Genomic DNA, 16,106 nt, shown 5'->3' with positions numbered 1-16,106 from the left:
TGGTGACTGCACTGCTACTGCAGAGTTACCTTCAGGCGAGAGTCCACAGTCCTGCTGCTCTCTACTGCCCCCCAGGGCTTGTGGTAACTGCACTGCTACTGCAGAGTTACCTTCAGGCGAGAGTCCACAGTCCTGCTGCTCTCTACTGCCCCCCAGGGCTTGTGGTGACTGCACTGCTACTGCAGAGTTACCTTCAGGCGAGAGTCCACAGTCCTGCTTCACATCACAAACTGCTGGGACTTGTGGTACCTTTTGAGGAGTCTCTGCAGGTCTTTGCTGTTGCTGGACACTTTCTCCCACTTCTCTGTACAAATTCCCTTTCTCAAAAGGGAAGCTGGCTGGTCTGAGGACTGGTCTTGCACAGGCCTGCTGGGTGTCATCTGGACAGGTTGGAGACTTGGGTTTAGATGGAGATTGTTCTGGCGCAGGTCTTTCCTCATGTCCCTCAAGTCTTTGCTGGTTCCTGAAGGATTCAGCGACTGGTCCCATCTGCTCCAGTACAGCCTCCATGTCCTGCACAGTCTCAGCGAGCTGCACAGCGAGGGAGCTCAGCTTCTTGTCGTGGACAACCTGATTGTTGGGGTTTGCTGCCTTTAGCTTATAGACACAATCTATCTGTTTCTGCAGCTGTAGTTTTGTTCTTTTTAATGTCTCCAGTCTCTTGACCAGAGCTGGGATCCGCTCGGCCAGACATAGTTCAGGTGCACGCTGAGTATTGGGGGGTTGTGTACTCACAGAATGGCTCCTTACAGGCGACCCTCTGCTTGGTCCTTGCACTGGACTTGGTGCAGCCGTGGTCACTGCTGCGAGGTCACTATCTCCAGATTGGGGACTGGGCCCCTGGTTCTTCTCAGTAACTGCACTTGTGGCCCCATGAAGCCTTCCTTCAGTATTCCCTCTGGTCTCATCTGTCGTGTTGGCGACTTTTGCGCTGTTCCCACTCCCGTAACGTGTGCGGTCAGACCGTATCAGGACAGGCTGCTGCAGATTCTCCTGCATGGTCTGCTTCTCCAGGGAAGTTCTCCTCTGTCTGCCTGCGGGTGGGGTGGATTGCACACCTGCAGCCATGCTCTTACTCAGTGATGTCTCCTTCTTTACTTCCAACATTTTCTTTTCATCTTTGCTTCCTGCTGCACTGGGACTGGCAACACTCGGAACATTCCTTCCTTCCAAAGAAACTTCTGGATAATTATCCATGGAGTGAGAGGTCTGGGAATTATTTCCCAGAATAGGAGCCTGGGCCTTGCTTGGGGAGCATCCCCACCCAGAGTGACCCCGCCCTGGGCTTTCTCCAGACATCCAAAGCCTCAGGAGAGCTACTGACACACGTCCTCACAGCAAGGAGGCAGTATTATAGTATTTATATTCTTGTACATAGGAGCAGTATTATAGTAGTTATATTCTTGTACATAGGAGGCAGTATTATAGTAGTTATATTCTTGTACATAGGAGGCAGTATTATAGTAGTTATATTCCTGTACATAGGAGCAGTATTATAGTAGTTATATTCTTGTACATAGGAGGCAGTATTATAGTAGTTATATTCTTGTACATAGGAGCAGTATTATAGTAGTTATATTCTTGTACATAGGAGGCAGTATTATAGTAGTTATATTCTTGTACATAGGAGGCAGTATTATAGTAGTTATATTCCTGTACATAGGAGCAGTATTATAGTAGTTATATTCTTGTACATAGGAGCAGTGTTATAGTAGTTATATTCTTGTACATAGGAGCAGTATTATAGTAGTTATATTCTTGTACATAGGAGCAGTATTATAGTAGTTATATTCTTGTACATAGGAGGCAGTATTATAGTAGTTATATTCTTGTACATAGGAGCAGTATTATAGTAGTTATATTCTTGTACATAGGAGCAGTATTATAGTAGTTATATTCTTGTACATAGGAGGCAGTATTATAGTAGTTATATTCTTGTACATAGGAGCAGTATTATAGTAGTTATATTCTTGTACATAGGAGGAAGTATTATAGTAGTTACATTCCTGTACATAGGAGGCAGTATTATAGTAGTTACATTCTTGTACATAGGAGGCAGTATTATAGTAGTTATATTCCTGTACATAGGAGGCAGTATTATAGTAGTTATATTCTTGTACATAGGAGCAGTATTATAGTAGGTATATTCTTGTACATAGGAGGCAGTATTATAGTAGTTATATTCCTGTACATAGGAGGCAGTATTATAGTAGTTATATTCTTATACATAGGAGGCAGTATTATAGTAGTTATATTCCTGTACATAGGAGGCAGTATTATAGTAGTTATATTCTTGTACATAGGAGCAGTATTATAGTAGTTATATTCTTGTACATAGGAGCAGTATTATAGTAGTTATATTCTTGTACATAGGAGGCAGTATTATAGTAGTTATATTCCTGTACATAGGAGGCAGTATTATAGTAGTTATATTCTTGTACATAGGAGGCAGTATTATAGTAGTTATATTCTTGTATATAGGAGGCAGTATTATAGTAGTTATATTCTTGTACATAGGAGGCAGTATTATAGCAGTTATATTCTTATACATAGGAGCAGTATTATAGCAGTTATATTCTTGTACATAGGAGCAGTATTATAGCAGTTATATTCTTGTACATAGGAGGCAGTATTATAGTAGTTATATTCTTGTACATAGGAGCAGTATTATAGTAGTTATATTCTTGTACATAGGAGCAGTATTATAGTAGTTATATTCTTGTACATAGGAGCAGTATTATAGTAGTTATATTCTTGTACATAGGAGCAGTATTATAGTAGTTATATTCTTGTATATAGAAGCAGTATTATAGTAGTTATATTCTTGTACATAGGAGGCAGTATTATAGTAGTTATATTCTTGTACATAGGAGGCAGTATTATAGTAGTTATATTCTTGTACATAGGAGCAGTATTATAGTAGTTATATTCTTATACATAGGAGGCAATGTTATAGTAGTTATATTCTTGTACATAGGAGCAGTATTATAGTAGTTATATTCTTGTACATAGGAGCAGTATTATAGTAGTTATATTCTTGTACATAGGAGGCAGTATTATTGTAGTTATATTCTTGTACATAGGAGCAGTATTATAGTAGTTATAGTCTTGTACATAGGAGGCAGTATTATAGTAGTTATATTCTTGTACATAGGAGGCAGTATTATAGTAGTTATATTCTTGTACATAGGAGGCAGTATTATAGTAGTTATATTCTTGTACATAGGAGGCAGTATTATAGTAGTTATATTCTTGTACATAGGAGCAGTATTATAGTAGTTATATTCTTATACATAGGAGGCAATGTTATAGTAGTTATATTCTTGTACATAGGAGCAGTATTATAGTAGTTATATTCTTGTACATAGGAGCAGTATTATAGTAGTTATATTCTTGTACATAGGAGGCAGTATTATTGTAGTTATATTCTTGTACATAGGAGCAGTATTATAGTAGTTATATTCTTGTACATAGGAGGCAGTATTATAGTAGTTCTATTCTTGTACATAGGAGCAGTATTATAGTAGTTATATTCTTGTACATAGGAGGCAGTATTATAGTAGTTATATTCCTGTACATAGGAGCAGTATTATAGTAGTTATATTCTTGTACATAGGAGGCCGTATTATAGTAGTTATATTCTTGTACATAGGAGGCAGTATTATAGTAGTTATATTCTTGTACATAGGAGCAGTATTATAGTAGTTATATTCTTGTACATAGGAGCAGTATTATAGTAGATATATTCTTGTACATAGGAGGCAGTATTATAGTAGTTATATTCTTGTACATAGGAGGCAGTATTATAGTAGTTATATTCTTGTACATAGGAGGCAGTATTATAGTAGTTATAGTCTTGTACATAGGAGGCAGTATTATAGTAGTTATATTCTTGTACATAGGAGGCAGTATTATAGTAGTTATATTCTTGTACATAGGAGGCAGTATTATAGTAGTTATATTCCTGTACATAGGAGGCAGTATTATAGTAGTTATATTCTTGTACATAGGAGGCAGTATTATAGTAGTTATATTCTTGTATATAGGAGGCAGTATTATAGTAGTTATATTCTTGTACATAGGAGGCAGTATTATAGCAGTTATATTCTTATACATAGGAGCAGTATTATAGCAGTTATATTCTTGTACATAGGAGCAGTATTATAGCAGTTATATTCTTGTACATAGGAGGCAGTATTATAGTAGTTATATTCTTGTACATAGGAGCAGTATTATAGTAGTTATATTCTTGTACATAGGAGCAGTATTATAGTAGTTATATTCTTGTACATAGGAGCAGTATTATAGTAGTTATATTCTTGTACATAGGAGCAGTATTATAGTAGTTATATTCTTGTATATAGAAGCAGTATTATAGTAGTTATATTCTTGTACATAGGAGGCAGTATTATAGTAGTTATATTCTTGTACATAGGAGGCAGTATTATAGTAGTTATATTCTTGTACATAGGAGCAGTATTATAGTAGTTATATTCTTATACATAGGAGGCAATGTTATAGTAGTTATATTCTTGTACATAGGAGCAGTATTATAGTAGTTATATTCTTGTACATAGGAGCAGTATTATAGTAGTTATATTCTTGTACATAGGAGGCAGTATTATTGTAGTTATATTCTTGTACATAGGAGCAGTATTATAGTAGTTATAGTCTTGTACATAGGAGGCAGTATTATAGTAGTTATATTCTTGTACATAGGAGGCAGTATTATAGTAGTTATATTCTTGTACATAGGAGGCAGTATTATAGTAGTTATATTCTTGTACATAGGAGGCAGTATTATAGTAGTTATATTCTTGTACATAGGAGCAGTATTATAGTAGTTATATTCTTATACATAGGAGGCAATGTTATAGTAGTTATATTCTTGTACATAGGAGCAGTATTATAGTAGTTATATTCTTGTACATAGGAGCAGTATTATAGTAGTTATATTCTTGTACATAGGAGGCAGTATTATTGTAGTTATATTCTTGTACATAGGAGCAGTATTATAGTAGTTATATTCTTGTACATAGGAGGCAGTATTATAGTAGTTCTATTCTTGTACATAGGAGCAGTATTATAGTAGTTATATTCTTGTACATAGGAGGCAGTATTATAGTAGTTATATTCCTGTACATAGGAGCAGTATTATAGTAGTTATATTCTTGTACATAGGAGGCCGTATTATAGTAGTTATATTCTTGTACATAGGAGGCAGTATTATAGTAGTTATATTCTTGTACATAGGAGCAGTATTATAGTAGTTATATTCTTGTACATAGGAGCAGTATTATAGTAGATATATTCTTGTACATAGGAGGCAGTATTATAGTAGTTATATTCTTGTACATAGGAGGCAGTATTATAGTAGTTATATTCTTGTACATAGGAGGCAGTATTATAGTAGTTATAGTCTTGTACATAGGAGGCAGTATTATAGTAGTTATATTCTTGTACATAGGAGGCAGTATTATAGTAGTTATATTCTTGTACATAGGAGGCAGTATTATAGTAGTTATATTCCTGTACATAGGAGGCAGCATTATATTAGTTATATTTTGGCACATATAGGGCAGCATTATATTAGTTCTGGTCTGGCACTTATGAGGCGGTATTATAGTACAGTTGTTATTTCTGAGCGGGGTCTAGCACAGCAGGCCTTCTCGCACTTCTTGCATTGCAGACAGTCTGTGCTGCCCCTGTTGTGTAATGGGGATATTTCGGATGGATTCCTGGTCGGGTTATTATGGGCTGTAGCTCTTCGTTCACACGTTGCTCCCGGGCACCTGTCCTCTCCATGACTCCTCCCGGTTCTCACTCTCCTTCTCTGTAGCTTCTTCTCCACATGAAAGGCAATGTGCACAGTAAGCGACACCCGGGCTATTTTGGATGGAGGGCGACACATGTCCCTCTCCTCCCCCCGCCTCCGGCTCTCTGTATCCTTCATGTGACTTTCCTTTCTCTGGGGCTGCAGGACACGGAGCGGAGACTCAGGGAGAGGGGATCAGTCTGAACTGCCCAAAATTGTCCAAAAGAAAAAAAAAATCATCTCCGAAAGTGGATTTAAGCCGGGAATCACCTGAAGTAACACGGGATCTGCTGCACCCCCAAGAGAAGGTCTTCACCGATATTGGGGTCCCCATGAAAGACTGGGGGGTCCTTACAGCCACAGCACAGAAGCTCTGAAGACGTGGAGATAAGGTGCGCTCATTCTGTGCTTTGTTGATTCCTGATCCTTCAGGGGTTAAATGGTGGTAGACACCAGGGGCGATCAATACATAGCGGCGTACAACATACCCAAGAGCTTACAATCTAAGAGAGACTGATCAGTGCGGTATTAGTGTAGTTATAATGAGCAGATGATTATAATAAAGGTGGGACTATAGTGAATGTATAACACGCTGCTGTCTAATGTGTATTAGGAGGTTCTGCAGCAGCTGAGGTGTGTATTAGGAGGTTCTGCAGCAGCTGAGGTGTGTATTATGAGGTTCTGCAGCAGCTGAGGTGTGTATTAGGAGGTTCTGTAGCAGCTGAGGTGTGTATAAGGAGGTTCTGCAGCAGCTGAGGTGTGTATTATGATGTTCTGCAGCAGCTGAGGTGTGTATTATGATGTTCTGCAGCAGCTGAGGTGTGTATTAGGAGGTTCTGCAGCAGCTGAGGTGTGTATTAGGAGGTTCTGCAGCAGCTGAGGTGTGTATTAGGAGGTTCTGCAGCAGCTGAGGTGTGTATTAGAAGGTTCTGCAGCAGCTGAGGTGTGTATTATGATGTTCTGCAGCAGCTGAGGTGTGTATTATGATGTTCTGTAGCAGCTGAGGTGTGTATTAGGAGGTTCTGTAGCAGCTGAGGTGTGTATTAGGAGGTTCTGTAGCAGCTGAGGTGTGTATAAGGAGGTTCTGCAGCAGCTGAGGTGTGTATTATGATGTTCTGCAGCAGCTGAGGTGTGTATTAGGAGGTTCTGTAGCAGCTGAGGTGTGTATTAGGAGGTTCTGCAGCAGCTGAGGTGTGTATTAGGAGGCTCTGCAGTGGCTAAGGTCTGTATTAGGAGGTTCTGTAGCAGCTGAGGTGTGTATTAGGAGGTTCTGCAGCAGCTGAGGTGTGTATTAGGAGGTTCTGCAGCAGCTGAGGTGTGTATTAGGAGGTTCTGCAGCAGCTGAGATGTGCATTATGAGGTTCCGCAGCAGCTGAGCTGTGTATTAGGAGGTTCTGCAGCAGCTGAGGTGTGTATGAGGAGGTTCTGCAGCAGCTGAGATGTGTATTAGGAGGTTCTGCAGCAGCTGAGCTGTGTATTAGGAGGTTCTGCAGCAGCTGAGGTGTGTATGAGGAGGTTCTGCAGCAGCTGAGGTGTGTATTAGGAGGTTCTGCAGCAGCTGAGCTGTGTATTAGGAGGTTCTGCAGCAGCTGAGCTGTGTATTAGGAGGTTCTGCAGCAGCTGAGGTGTGTATTAGGAGGTTCTGCAGCAGCTGAGGTGTGTGTTAGGAGGTTCTGCAGCAGCTGAGGTGTGTGTTAGGAGGTTCTGCAGCAGCTGAGCTGTGTATTAGGAGGTTCTGCAGCTGAGGTGTATTAGGAGGTTCTGCAGCAGCTGAGATGTGTATTATGATGTTCTGCAGCAGCTGAGGTGTGTAGTAGAAGTTCTGCAGCAGCTGAGGTGTGTATTAGGAGGTTCTGCAGCAGCTGAGGTTTGTATTAGGAGGTTCTGCAGCAGCTGAGGTGTGTGTTAGGAGGTTCTGCAGCAGCTGAGGTGTGTATTATCAGGTTCTGCAGCAGCTGAGGTGTGTATTATGAGGTTCTGCAGCAGCTGAGGTGTGTATTATCAGGTTCTGCAGCAGCTGAGGTGTGCATTAGGAGGTTCTGCAGCAGCTGAGGTGTATTAGGAGGTTCTGCAGCAGCTGAGGTGTGTATTAGGAGGTTCTGCAGCAGCTGAGGTGTGTATTATGATGTTCCGCAGCAGCAGAGGTGTGTATGAGGAGGTTCTGCAGCAGCTGAGGTGTGTATTAGGAAGTTCTGCAGAAGCTGAGGTGTGTATGAGGAGGTTCCGCAACAGCTGAGGTGTGTAGTAGAAGTTCTGCAGCAGCTGAGGTGTGCATTAGGAGGTTCTGCAGCAGCTGAGGTGTGTATTAGGAGGTTCTGTAGCAGCTGACGTGTGTATTAGGAGGTTCTGTAGCAGCTGAGGTGTGTATTAGGAGGTTCTGCAGCAGCTGAGGTGTGTATTAGGAGGTTCTGCAGCAGCTGAGCTGTGTATTATGAGGTTCTGCAGCAGCTGAGGTGTGTATTGTAAGGTTCTGCAGCAGCTGAGGTGTGTAGTAGAAGTTCTGCAGCAGCTAAGGTGTGTATGATGAGGTTCTGCAGCAGCTGAGGTGTGTAGTAGAAGTTCTGCAGCAGCTGAGGTGTGTATGAGGAGGTTCTGCAGCAGCTGAGGTGTGTATTTTGAGGTTCTGCAGCAGCTGAGGTGTGTATGATGAGGTTCTGCAGCAGCTGAGGTGTGTAGTAGAAGTTCTGCAGCAGCTGAGGTGTGTATGAGGAGGTTCTGCAGCAGCTGAGGTGTGTATGAGGAGGTTCTGCAGCAGCTGAGGTGTGTAGTAGAAGTTCTGTAGCCCATTGTTGTGCAGTAGGGTCCTCGGTGATGTGTATAATTTTTGGGCCGGGGGGGTGTATTATTATTAATGAGGTGATTATCCTGACATCGAATTTGTTGATCAGTTACGCCGCGGTGTCTCCGGTTTAGTTTCCGCTGATTATTTTCTGCTCTGTTTTGGTCTCTTCTATGTTTCGTCACTGAAGGGGGAGTTGGGTTGGAGGGGGGGGGGGGGGGGGGGCGATTTTTATCATTGTATGGGTGAATAGAAGTTGTGGTCACAGGGGTTGTTACACTTGTGCCAGGATCACTCTGCTGACCGGTAACAGGACGAGTAGTCGGGGGGTTGAGGTATTCCTGGAGACCAGACCGACTGACACCTTTTATCTAGAGTACGGATGTCCATCTCTCACTGGTCATGTGTCCGGACACCCGCTTCTTAACTTCAGCTCATGCACACAAATCCTGCGCACCCAGATCCTGCGCACCCAGATCCTGCGCACCCAGGTCCTGCGCACCCAGGTCCTGCGCACTCAGATCCTGCGCACCCAGATTCTGCACACCCAGCTCCTGCGCACCCAGATCACCCACGCTGACTTAGTGGCCGTGCAAGGAACTTCCGGACCAGGGAACATGTACATTCACAGCTCCCGGTACCTGGCAGCCTGGAAAGCAAAGCCATGGGTATATGGCAGAAGTCAAGGGCCACCTTGAAAGGCTCTTGGGTAGGTTCACATCTGCAGTGTGTTTCCCTTTTCCTCTTCTGGTATGGGAACAGAGGAAGAAGAAGACAAGAGGTCATATGTATTCCACGGACTATGGAATGGAATCTGCACCGCAGATGTGAACCTTGCCTTAGTGTCCAGCATTAAGGAGCCCAGTAGCCCCAGTGCTGGGACCAGTCTGCTGCTGACCACTCTTCGTCTTACTCGGCCTCCCGGCGACTGGATTGGGCTTGAGACAGGGAGGAGCGAGATGGTGCCTGGGCGAGGGATTGGTGACAGCGCTCTTCATATTGGGAGGATACCTGAGGAGGTGACCTGTTCTTGAGCGGAGAAGAGAGAAATGTTTCATCTGCAGACAGTGGCGTACATAGAGACGTAAGGGCCCCATAGCAAGGATCAAACCGGGCCCCCACACAGGACAGAAGGGTTTCTGCCTAAACCCCTTTCAATGACCCTTGGGACATTTCTCCACTGCCTCATTTGCTAAAAGTTGTTCCTTTAGAGCAGGCATGCTCAACCTGCGGCCCTTTAGCTGTTGCAAAACTACAACTCCCAGCATGCCCGAACAGCTTACAGCTGGGCATTGTGGGAGTTGTAGTTTTACAACAGCTGGAGCTGGAGGGCCGCCGGTTGAGCATGCCTGCTTTAGAGGGTAAAGTCCTGACCGAGTTTTCACCTCCAGTAGAAGAGGATATGATCCCAACTAAGACCGGGGCCCCTCTTTCCCTGGGCCCCATAGCAGTCGCATGGTCCGCCGCTATGGTAGTTACGCCCCTGTCTGCAGGCCACGGATGGATTTGATCTGTGTGCAATCTGGAAAGGGCTATTCCTGAGGCTGACCGCTCCCCACCCACGTACGAAATTGATATGAGGGGGAAAACTCTGGGGGAAAGAGCACGGCCGCAGATTGGAGCCAACGGCAAGAACAGGACTGAGCGACTTGTATTAGTAATGAAGGAACGCTGTGAGGAGCCACGTGAGCCACAGAATGGGGAGCCTCCAGGGTCAGACAGAGCGGATCTTCTCTGGAGGAAGGGCAGAGGGCCACCAGGGTGACATTGAGGACTCCCTGCCTACGCTTTGGTTTATGCCGGTATAGAGCATGCAAAAGAGATAGACAGCTTTTGAAAAAGTATTCACACCCCTTGAACTTTTCCACATGTTTTCAGGTTACACCCACAGTCTTAAATGTATTTTATTGAGATTTTATGTGATCAACCAAAAAGTCTGTGTGAGAAGGAGATGAGACAAGGTTTTCAAAGTGGACAGTGCGGGGTGCATTAGTATTCACACCCCCTCAGTACTTTGTAGGACCACCTTTCTCTGCAGTCTTCTGGGTTCTGTCTCCATCAGCTTTGTACATCTAGAGGATGACATTATTGCCCATTCTTCTGTGCAGAAGAGCTCGCACTCAGTCAGACTGGATGCAGAGCGTCTGTGAACGGCAATTCTCAGGTCTTGTCCCAGATTCTCATTGGGATTTAGGTCTGGACTCTGACTGGGCCGCTCTAACACATGAAGATGCTTTGATCTCGACACTTCCATTGTAGCTCTGGCTGGATGTTGAGGGTTGTTGTCCTGCTGGAAGGTGAACCTCCGCCCCAGTCTCAAGTCTTTTGCAGCCTCTCCCAGGTTTTCCTCCAGGATTGCCCAGTATTTAGCTCCATCCACCTTCCCTTCACCTCTGACCGGCTTCCCTGTCCCTGCTGAAGAAAAGCCCTCCCCAGGATGATGCCGCCACCGCCATGTCTCACGGTGGAGATGGTGCGTTCAGGGTGAGGCGCAGGGTTAGTTTTCCACCACACATAACATTTTGCATTTAGGCCAACAAGTTCCACTTTGGTCTGCTCTGACCAGATCACCTTCTTCCATGTTTGCTGTGTCCTCTACATGGCTTATGGCAAACTGCAGATGATATTTCTTTCAGAAACTGCTTCCTTCTTGCCTTTCTTCCATAAAGGGCAGATTTGTGGAGTCCACGACTAATAGTTGTCCTGAGGACAGATTCTCCCACCTGAGCTGTGGATCTCTGTACCTCCTCATCAGTGATCATGGGCCTCTTGGCTGCTCCTCTAATTAGTGCTCTCCTCGCCTGGGCTGTCAGTTTAGGTGGGCGGACATGTCTTAGTAGGTTTGCAGTTGTGCCATACTCCTTCCATTTTCAGGAGATGTATTGAACAGTGCTCCGTGAGTTAAGAGTTTGGGATATTTCTATAACCTAACCCTGCTTTACACTTCTCCATGACTTTATCCCTGACCTGTCTGGTGTGTTCCTTGGTTTTCATGATGCTGTTTGATCACTAATGTTCTCTAACAAACCTCTGATGCCTTCACCGAGCAGCTGGAGTTATACTGAGAAGACAATACACAGAGGTGGACTCTATTACTACTGAGGTGACTTCTGAAGGGGATTGGTCACAATGGATTTTATTTAAAGAGGACCTTTCACTACAATAAAATTTCTAAACTAAGCATACAGACATGGAGAGCGGCGCCCGGGGATCTCCCTGCACTTACTATTATCCCTGGGCGCCGCTCCGTTCTCCCGGTATAGGCTCCGGTATCTTCAGACAGCCTGGGAGAAGGAGACGCCGGCAGGCTCCACCCAGTTGAGCCAAAAATCTGCAGATACCGGAGCCTATACCGGGAGAATGGAGCGGCGCCCAGGGATAATAGTAAGTGCAGGGAGATCCCTGGGCGCCGCTCTCCGTGTCTGTATGCTTAGTTTAGATTTTTTATTGTAGTGAAAGGTCCTCTTTAAGGAAATCAGAGTACAGGGGGCTGAATACTTATGCACGCCACACTGTCCAGATTTTAATTTATTAAAACTTTTAAAAACATCTTCTCTCCACTTCACACATACTTGCTACTTTGTGCTGGTCTCACATAAAATCCCAATAAAATACATGTAGTTTTGTGGGGGTAACATGAAAAAATGTGGAATAGTTCAAGGGGTATGAATACTTTTTCAAGGCACTGTAGTAGTTCAGGTAAAATCTAATCTTTAATGGACACACCAGGCGCAGCCACGAAATGTGGTTTGTACCCCGGTCTACTAGCCTAGCTTTAAGGCAGTAGGATTGGTAGCCATCCAGAGACCACACACATCAATAGATCACAGCCCAACACCCACTACTAAGGAAAGTGGAAAATCAGAGTATAGACTTCTGGGAAGCAAGATGTTCATGGCATGAAATCAACCGAAGCTCGGCAGAGCCCATATAATGTCCAGCAAGGAGGTAAGAAGGAAGTAAGGATCAGCGGGATCTGTGGTCTCCGAGGCCACCCTCTAGATTAGGATCCTTGTAGTGACTAACACTGGGCAGAGGCATTGGTGTAGTGACTGGCACAGGGTAGAGGAGTGTGTGACTTGCTGAGCCCGGGCCCCAGTGTGTGACTTGCTGAGCCCGGACCCCAGTGTGTGACTTGCTGAGCCCCGGCCCCAGTGTGTGACTTGCTGAGCCCGGGCCCCAGTGTGTGACTTGCTGAGCCCGGGCCCCAGTGTGTGACTTGCTGAGCCCCGGCCCCAGTGTGTGACTTGCTGAGCCCGGGCCCCAGTGTGTGACTTGCTGAGCCCAGGCCCCAGTGTGTGACTTGCTGAGCCCCGGCCCCAGTGTGTGACTTGCTGAGCCTGGACCCCAGTGTGTGACTTGCTGAACCCCGGCCCCAGTGTGTGACTTGCTGAGCCTGGACCCCAGTGTGTGACTTGCTGAACCCCGGCCCCAGTGTGTGACTTGCTGAGCCCGGGCCCCAGTGTGTGACTTGCTGAGCCTGGGCCCCAGTGTGTGACTTGCTGAGCCTGGGCCCCAGTGTGTGACTTGCTGAGCCCGGGCCCCAGTGTGTGACTTGCTGAGCCCGGGCCCCAGTGTGTGACTTGCTGAGCCCAGGCCCCAGTGTGTGACTTGCTGAGCCCGGGCCCCAGTGTGTGACTTGCTGAGCCTGGGCCCCAGTGTGTGACTTGCTGAGCCTGGGCCCCAGTGTGTGACTTGCTGAGCCTGGGCCCCAGTGTGTGACTTGCTGAGTCTGGGCCCCAGTGTGTGACTTGCTGAGCCTGGGCCCCAGTGTGTGACTTGCTGAGCCTGGGCCCCAGTGTGTGACTTGCTGAGTCTGGGCCCCAGTGTGTGACTTGCTGAGCCCTGACCATTGTACACAGGGGTGGATTAGCCATAGACCCTACAGGGAAATTTCCGGGAGGCCCCAGTGTGTGACTTGCTGAGCCCGGGCCCCAGTGTGTGACTTGCTGAGCCCGGGCCCCAGTGTGTGACTTGCTGAGCCTGGACCCCAGTGTGTGACTTGCTGAACCCCGGCCCCAGTGTGTGACTTGCTGAGCCTGGACCCCAGTGTGTGACTTGCTGAACCCCGGCCCCAGTGTGTGACTTGCTGAGCCTGGACCCCAGTGTGTGACTTGCTGAACCCCGGCCCCAGTGTGTGACTTGCTGAGTCTGGACCCCAGTGTGTGACTTGCTGAGTCTGGACCCCAGTGTGTGACTTGCTGAGTCTGGACCCCAGTGTGTGACTTGCTGAGTCTGGGCCCCAGTGGTGACTTGCTGAGCCTGGGCCCCAGTGTGTGACTTGCTGAGCCCGGGCCCCAGTGTGTGACTTGCTGAGCCTGGGCCCCAGTGTGTGACTTGCTGAGCCCGGGCCCCAGTGTGTGACTTGCTGAGCCCGGGCCCCAGTGTGTGACTTGCTGAGCCTGGGCCCCAGTGTGTGACTAGCTGAGCCCGGGCCCCAGTGTGTGACTTGCTGAGCCTGGGCACCAGTGTGTGACTTGCTGAGCCCGGGCCCCAGTGTGTGACTTGCTGAGCCTGGGCCCCAGTGTGTGACTAGCTGAGCCTGGGCCCTAGTGTGTGACTTGCTGAGCCTGAGCCCCAGTGTGTGACTTGCTGAGCCTGGGCCCCAGTGTGTGACTTGCTGAGCCGGGTCCCAGTGTGTGACTTGCTGAGCCGGGTCCCAGTGTGTGACTTGCTGAGCCCGGGCCCCAGTGTGTGACTTGCTGAGCCTGGGCCCCAGTGTGTGACTAGCTGAGCCTGGGCCCTAGTGTGTGACTTGCTGAGCCTGAGCCCCAGTGTGTGACTTGCTGAGCCTGGGCCCCAGTGTGTGACTTGCTGAGCCGGGTCCCAGTGTGTGACTTGCTGAGCCCCGGCCCCAGTGTGTGACTTGCTGAGCCCGGGCCCCAGTGTGTGACTTGCTGAGCCTGGGCCCCAGTGTGTGACTAGCTGAGCCCGAGCCCCAGTGTGTGACTTGCTGAGCCCGGGCCATTGTACACAGGGGTGGATTAGCCATAGACCCTACAGGGAAATTTCCGGGAGGGCCACTCAGCCCCCCTCACGGCCACCAGCCGGGTACATAATGATCGGATTCTCTCTCATACACCCGGCCAGCTGTATCAATCTTCTGTCCACATGGGGCCACTTTTACCTTTTTTCCCATGCCAGTTCCCAGTCGGCCCCTGCCTGTACGGGACTTGCTGGGGTTTGTCCTGCTGACTGCACTGCTGCCCGAGGCCCCTCTGCTGTAGGTGACCTAATCAATGGAGGCGACAGCTGCAGCTATTTTGGGGAGCGCCGGTGACCGCTGATAAATCTGTCACTGCTGATAACCACCAGCGACAGCCTCCCATCCCACGATCCCTGCTCTGTCACTGCACTGTTCAACCAGAGCCTCCTGGTTTATGAACAGAATGCCAGTCCTGCAGTGAATACAGGCAGAGGCAGAAGGGGTAGTATTCTGCCACCCGGGTGACCGTCTGTGGGCTCAGTACTGAATATAAGCCACAACCAAAAATATCGATGTCAGGAATTTCCCCGGCCCGAGCCCCCAGTCCCACCCGTAGTGTGATGAATGCCAGGGCTGCCCAGGGTTACTCGGGAGGGGCTCATTCTGCACTCTGTGGAGGTCACCACCAGGGTCCAGGGGTGCCCAGGGTTACTCGGGAGGGGCTCATTCTGCACTCTGTGGAGGTCACCACCAGGGTCCAGAGGTGCCCTATTGCTGTAGACGGTACCCGGGTATATCCCTGACGGGTCAGAGGGTCATTTCTATCATTTCTGGTATTGGGGGGGGGGGGGTGAGGGGGGTATTTAGAATCTCTAGTATATAGTGGGTTAATGTAATCTCTGGATTTCAGGGGGTAATACATTTTATCTCTGGAGTCTAGAGGGTTAACATTGATTTATTTATTTTTTTCTGGCATATGGCTGTTTACTATTTTCCCCTCTCTGGCATTTAGAGGGTCAATGTTTCTTCTAGGAGGGTTGACGTTTTTTTATCTCTGTTGTTTAAAGGGTTAATATTTTGTATCTCTGGTGTGTAGAGGGTTAATATGTCTTATCTCTGGCATATGGGGGGTAATATTTCTTATTTCTGGCATGTAGATGGTTATTTATAATCTCTGGCGTGTAAAGAGTTAATATTTCTTACTTCTGGTGTGTAGAGAATTACTGTTTCTTCTCTATGGCGCATAGATGGTTAATATTTCTTCTCTTGCTGTCATGTAGAGGGTTAATATTTGTTCCCTGCGTCATGTAGAGGGGTTACTATTTTTCTATTTCTGGCATGTTGAGGGTTAATATTTCTTGCCTGTGGTGTGTAGTGGGTTAATGTTTCTTCGGTCTGGTATGTAGGGGGTTAATCCCTGTCCTCTGGGCAGTGCAGTGATGTCAGACATTTCTGATGATGTCACATCCTCTGCTGACACGGCGTCTGTCCATTTCTCCGCTTTGTATTAACCCTTTACAGAAGGTGAAGAAAAGGGAATATTCGGCTGCAGTATAATGTTCGGTATAATCTGCGGAAACGTCTGA

At 46.6% G+C, this 16,106-nt stretch overlaps 1 protein-coding gene across 28 annotated transcripts in view; it reads left to right on the top strand.

Moving 5' to 3' along the window:
• Positions 1-5,861: 5,861 nt before the first annotated feature.
• The window catches only part of OBSCN (obscurin, cytoskeletal calmodulin and titin-interacting RhoGEF), a 622,289-nt gene continuing 612,044 nt past the window's right edge, over positions 5,862-16,106 (top strand). For 5 of the 28 annotated variants that reach the window (XM_040431727.1, XM_040431722.1, XM_040431719.1 and 2 more), the window contains exon 1: positions 5,882-6,207. The gene's annotated coding sequence lies outside the window, so the exon portion shown is untranslated. Of the gene's footprint in view, positions 6,208-16,106 lie in introns of all 28 variants that reach the window. The other 23 variants (XM_040431729.1, XM_040431730.1, XM_040431728.1 and 20 more) reach the window with 15 other exon arrangements.

The sequence above is a fragment of the Bufo bufo genome, chromosome 5 (genome assembly GCF_905171765.1).
Source record: "Bufo bufo chromosome 5, aBufBuf1.1, whole genome shotgun sequence".
Lineage (NCBI taxonomy): Eukaryota > Metazoa > Chordata > Amphibia > Anura > Bufonidae > Bufo > Bufo bufo.
Note: the sequence above shows the minus strand (reverse complement) of the source record. Positions and strands in the feature narration are given on the sequence as shown.